At 42.1% G+C, this 6,530-nt stretch overlaps 1 pseudogene; it reads left to right on the top strand.

Annotated features, from left to right (window-relative positions):
- Positions 1 to 4,261: 4,261 nt before the first annotated feature.
- Positions 4,262 to 6,187, top strand: LOC137030844 (uncharacterized; annotated as a pseudogene).
- The last annotated feature ends 343 nt before the right edge of the window (positions 6,188 to 6,530 follow it).

Here is a 6,530-nt window from a genome sequence, read left to right as displayed (position 1 = left end):
GGACCCGTTCGACAGACGTTACCAAATGGCTTTATCAGCCAGAGGCATGATTGAACAAAGCTTCATTTGGTCCAAAAGATCCATTTCCTGACAGGAAAAACCTAGCTTTTACAGAAATGATGACGTGACTTCTTTTAACAAAGGACTCTGTCTAAAGGACTTCTTTGCTCATCAGCAATAAACTAATCAGAACCCATCACGTGGGTCTGATCACATTAAATCTATTGATTCTCTCACAAAACCCTCTTGTATTATCGGACAGAACAGGAAAACACCCATCAACGGATTTAAAGACAAATCTGTCCTATCAATACCTCCCTTGTGTGACCGTCCATCGTGACCCAGTCACCCATGACTCCGGTCAGAGTTTAAACTATGCTTAAGGACTCAATCTTGAATCTCAAAAGGGACAATTGTCGATTACTTAAAGTATTAACTATATCCAGAATAACATTTGCTATGATGTGATTACTAATATGTTGGAGTCAATGCTTTATATGTTTGTAGTCCTGTATGCATCTTCTTTCTCTTATAATCATTGTTTTAATTAGGTCAGTCTAGTAATATGTGTGTAAGAAGTGTGTCGTGTTTGAGCTCTAAATGCAGAATTTATAATTCTCTGTAATTCTGTATGAATGAAACATTGAAATTCAGTATCAGGAAAATATTAAGAAACTTTATAAAGTTGTTAATAAAACAGGAGAATTTTCTGCAGACATCACGCGATGTGATCAATAGACAATAGACGAGGCGTGTCTAATCTCCGTAGCAACGTCTCATTGGAGGATCGCATCCGAAGGATGGAGCCAGAATTGCTCCTTTAAAACTATGCTGTCCGAACAAGCTACAGCAGTTGAGAAATATGAAATAAGATCAGAGTCAGAAGTTGGAAGTCAGAAATCGGTCAGAAGTAGCCGAAGCACCGCTACTTTGACCACGGCGGAAAAGTCGCATAGGTCATTGAGAACTGATTGACCGGGGATGATTTTCCATCTAACAGCCGCCGATTTCAACTACGAGCCACGCCGCTGATCAACAGCCGTCACATTCAGACTCCACAACCCTCGGTGAAATATCTGACCAAAGTCTCCCAAGAAGAGAGCCGCTCAAGCCAGACGCTCAGATCAGAACAGCTTCACCAGAACATTTTCCTCAGGCTAAGTTAGCACTGAACTTGGGACTTTTCATAACTCATCAACTCCGCGAATGTGTGTGTGCATGTATGTATGTGTGTGTTTAGCCTTAGTTTCCTGTAATCATTAGAAGTAGTCAATAAATCTTGTTTGATTTTCACATATAGTGTTTCTTGTGCTGTGTGTCAAATTACTGCCTTAAACTTAAGATCAAGTTACCTCTTGCTTATAATAATATAATAATTATAATAATAATAATAATAATAAAATATTGTTACTGTTGGCCACAGAATAATATTTTATCCAGAATTGGTAAAATACTCTAACCTCAATTTTCGCTGGACGAATAATTGATGAAGTGTTAAATATTAATTCTGAATCATTTACAGTGAATCATTTACAGTTGATTCGATTCTTATTCCCTGTAACAATTAAATTGAGCTAATAAATGACGTAAGGTCATTACATAATGGTGGAGAATGCGGGCAGTTTAATCTAATTTGTACACAAAACAAGTAACTTGTGTGATTTTATCTTTTCTATTGGTCCGGAAAATAGATTAGAAACAGAAACGAGGCTTTTTGATTGTCATTACAATGATTGCACATAAGGCGCGGTGGATGAATGAAATCTGAACTTGAGTTGTTTGTCTGTACGTTTTGTTGTTGTTGTTAAAACTGCAGGAAATGAATCTAAGATTGTCTGCCAAGACAAAAGGAAAGTCGCCTTAGAGCGCACCAGGACAGAGTAAGCGTGTTCCTTGCTTTTGTTCTTTAGGCCTTGTAGCTAGTGGATAATATTGCGTGTTCCAATGTTATTTCAACTAAGCTAAAATCCCTGCATGGTTACATTAGAGAGTAGCTACCTAATGTGCCGCCTATATCCGCTCATTCGTGAGATGAGATATTAATACTCTAAACACCACGTGTCTGAGTTTGATTTGAATGGGATTATTTTTAAAATTCTTGATCAAGTATTGTTGCAGTAAATCTTGCACGTTGTTGCGTGTCCAGAAACTGACACGAATTCAGATCGCCGAGATCTTAGTAGCGTTAATTATTAATTGCAGAAAAATCTGTGGATTAATGTGCCTCACTGTAACTTGAGGGGGTTGTTCAGCTCTGAAACGCGAGAAGCTGAATGGTTCATTGTGAATGAACTGCGCTGTCAGTTCAATAATTATTGTGCTTTTGTTGTTTGTTATCTTTGTGCAAAGAGTATAGAACAAGTGTATTCTTTGTTGTGCGTTAGTCACCACGACAGTGACAGCTGTAACCCGGAAGCCCTAAGAAACCTTTTCCGGGACAACCTTTAAGTGCGCATGCGCAGACTGCCAGCGCCATATTTAACTGTGTGTAAACAAAGCCTAGCATAAGCTGAGCTAGTTTAAACTAGCGCGGTTGCATTACAGTCTATGTAAAGCTAGTAGCATTGCTAAAAGGGCTAGTGGCTAGCATAGCATTTTGTGGTCTGAATGCAATGTTGCAATGTTGGAATGACTTCTTTCTTACTGAACTTTAATTCACTCTAGTGCTTTCACCTCTCTCTCTCTCTAACTTACACATCTTATCTTTTCTCATCTCCTCCCATTTGAGAGAACGTGACAAATGTTAAATTAATAAACCTGTTTTGTTAATCTCATTTGTTGAAGAGTTGTCTCTCTCCTAAATTTGATCTTTTGGGTTTTAGCAATTAGCAATCATCCTGATTACATTTAAGGACATTTCCTGTTATTTGTAACTGCTCTTACTGATTTTAATGACATCTGGGAATATGAATTTTTGATTGGGAACTTTAATTCGATTTCAATTTTTAATTGAAAGTTCATAATTTCAGTTTAGCTTTCATATGGTATGGATATTTGTGGATTAATGTAATGGTAGTTGCTTACAAACATCTGGCAATTTTAATCATTAACTAATATTGCTTTGAAATTTTAATTTCATTTGTCATTAATTAGGATTTGGGCTTCCCTAATTCAGATGATACTTGATTGATTAATTTGATTATAATTGCTCTCAATGTTTAATGCTGAACCCATTACAATTTTAATTCACAACTATAATTTCCAAATTTAAATTCAAATTTCATAAGAAAATAGAGTTTGTTTCAGACTCTCACTCCCTTAGTCTTTGATTTAATTCATTTATTTAAAGGAACATTTTGGGGCCCCCCTCAATACTTGGGTCAGTTGACTTCTGTTAGCGCAGTAAGCCAACCCCCTAGGTGTAGCGACTCCCTAGCGCCACCACTCTGTCAACCCTGTAATTTTGGGAGCAAAAACTTCACTCTCTTCTTCTCTCTCTCTCTCTCTCTCTCAGCTGTCCTCTTCTGGTTTGACTACTGCTGCTGGTTTTTGGATTTGTACCTGTGAAAGTCATAAAAGCAGAGTGTTTGAGAAATATTTGACAAATATTTGGGAAACGGAACACTTCTTTCAAAATTGTATGACACTCACTTTACCTTCCCTCCTCATCCTGTTATCCTACTCAGCCTAGGCTCAAGCAGGTTGACAAGGAGACTGGTAGGCGTCCTTAAACCCCGATCGCGCATCTAGAAACGCTTCATGGTGCATGGTTGTCAATCCTACTAGCTGAGAAACCAATACTGTCATTGATATTGTTTTTCTTTCGCCCTGAAGAGAATTTTAATAACAATCACAGTCCTGGTACTTTGAAATCCTTTTCAAAACCCCTGTCTAGAACCATCCTTCTAAATTAAATTTTATAAAACTCATTCTGCAAACAGTGTTAAAGACAAAAACTTCATTTTATAGGGAAACTGGAAGCACCCCATTATTATTCTGCTCTTTGCTAAATGCTATTCTGTTGTTTCGTGCTCTTCTTTTCTTCTGCTCTTCTCTAGCTGTGCTACCTGTGTGTGCTTACTGATTCTTTCCGCAGAGACTCCGAGTTAGAAGCACATCCACGAGAGGACCACAGTCGAGAACCAGTCTTACCGGCACATTTACACACTCATTACTCATTCCCATTAGCCCACACTTGACATTGCACCCTTACACCTTTGATTTGCCCTGCTTGTTTGTTTTGTTTTGTTTTGTTGTGTTTTGTTTTGTTCTTTTCTTCAAGGTCTGTGTCAGTTTAGATCTCCCTCACAGTGCCAAAAACATGTCTCGCACAACAGACCCTGCTGGACACTGGGAGGACCTGGAGACCTGGCTAAGTGTTGTAACAGACAGCATCCTACCTAAAGCCGCCGAAACACTAAAGCATCAGACACAGGACCAGCTGGATGACAACATAACAAGCCTCATGAAACAAGACCCAAGCCAGAGCTACAGTCACAAAGAACTAGCCAAGATCACCGGCTCCTTAAGCCACACACTCATCGCCACCCTCAAACTGAGCGACAGGCAAGCCGCTCATCGCCAGCAGGAGCTGACACGAGCACAACGACGCATCGAACAGCTGGAGCTGGAGGCTCAGGAACAACAAGAAGGGCCTGATGAAGTGGAACAAGGCGCAAAAGAGGAGATCAACAGGCTAAAAGAGACCCTAGCAGCTACTACGCAAGAAATGGAACGAGGAAGAACAGACTACGCTGATCTCTCCGACAAGCTACAGTACGCAGAACAGCTACTGGAAAAAGCAAAGGCTGACTTCAGAGACAAGAACAGCCGAATTAAAGCTCTCGAAACTCACCTGAATGAGTCAAGAAATGAGGTCAGCCGCCTAACACGTCAGCTTGACTACATCAAAGAAGAGTCCGACAGTATTAAAGAGGAACTCAAGCATGCATATGAATTGCGCTGTGAGCCGTCAAGAACACGTCGGACACCAACTTCATCTTTGCCAAGCAGGACCGGCTCCCCTGTTCCTGGACTGGCACATGATCAGAAGGGGGCAGTGCCAAAACAGTCACCAGCTCCCTCCGAAGAATCCTATCTCCCCACTAAACTAAAAGATTTTGCTCCAGCCAGCCACAGATCATCTCATGGCTTGGACCTCAGAGACCTTGACAAGCTTGCTAGAAACATTGGCAAATTCACTCCAAATGTGCCAGGTAGCCCAAATGTTCAGAGTTATCTGCAAGATATTGACTTCCATCTGGAGATGAGACCCAATGTCACTGACAAAGATAGACTTTATTTGCTCAGAGCCACATCCAGCTCTGAAGTGCGCAGCTTCCTGGACCGGCAGCCTGCCCACACAAAGACTGATTACCACCTGCTCCGAGAAGCTCTCATTAAAGAGTTTGCTGACCCTGAGTCAGAACAAGGACTAGTGGCTGCCCTGGAAACAAAACAAGGTCGCCATGAATCTCCTCAAGTCTTCTATAGCCGACTCAGGCTAGCGTACTTCGGGTCTCACAACGAACAGAATATGGAGGAAGAATTGAACTTCAAAACTCTCTTCCTGAGAAACCTCCATCCTGGGGTGAGCCACCATCTTGGCGTCCTTGCCTGTCCACGCACAATGAGTGCTCAACAGTTAAGAGACTTAGCGCACAAAGCTTACTGCAAACAGAAGATGGCCTTAGAAAAGGGCACCAAAACCACCGCAGTTCTTGACTTCAACACTCAGAGTCAGGGGCTGGCCCTAGAGGGCACCCAGCGTCAAGACCTTGCCAAGCCGACACCCAAAGAGTGGAATGCATCCTCGTCCAACCGAGAGCGGGACCCCCACACTGGTACTCGACCTAAACAGAGAGACAACCGCTGGGATGGACCACGTGGATGACAACGCTCACCTGGACGTCACTGGGAAAATTCATGGAACCAATCAAGACCTCATGAGAATCATTGGGAGAAAACTTGGAATCAGCCAAGCTCATTTGGAAACCCCAGAGGAAAAGGCTCATGGGAATCCAAGGGAAAACGACAAACACACCCTGGAGCAACCAGCCCAAGGAATCGACGAAAAAACTCACAAAGATTCCAAGCTGACCGAGCTCAAAATGAATCCATACCAGAACAAAAGACTTCACCTTGTTTCGACTCTCAAGAGCTGATGAAAATGATGATGAAAGAGTTCTTCCAACTAAAGGAGGACGACCGGAAGTGGGAAGAGAAAAAGAAACCAGATTCATCCTGACTAGCGGCCGGACGAGATGGCAGCGACCACCTTACTCAACACACCCCAGAGAACAGCACCTCATCTCTCTCCCAGAGAACCACAAGCACCATAACTCCAAACGGACAAGAAGTCCCACCTGAACATCCCACAAAACAGTCAGAAACTGATCCAACACCTGATGGGTCAGATCACAGCAGCATCCAACAAACGCCTGCTGTGGCAACCACTCCAGTTCCTGAAAGTGCTGTCTTGGTCGTCTGCCACTCCTCCGAAGAAAACGAAATAAATGCTGACATCCTACCTCTCTCATCCCAAACTCCAGTCCCACAACTCCTGGGTGATCTCATTGAGAAAGGTATAG

Source organism: Chanodichthys erythropterus, chromosome 11 (genome assembly GCF_024489055.1).
Source record: "Chanodichthys erythropterus isolate Z2021 chromosome 11, ASM2448905v1, whole genome shotgun sequence".
In the NCBI taxonomy this organism is placed as follows: domain Eukaryota; kingdom Metazoa; phylum Chordata; class Actinopteri; order Cypriniformes; family Xenocyprididae; genus Chanodichthys; species Chanodichthys erythropterus.
The sequence above is the reverse complement of the archived record's forward strand: the minus strand, read 5'-3'. Positions and strand labels throughout refer to the sequence as shown.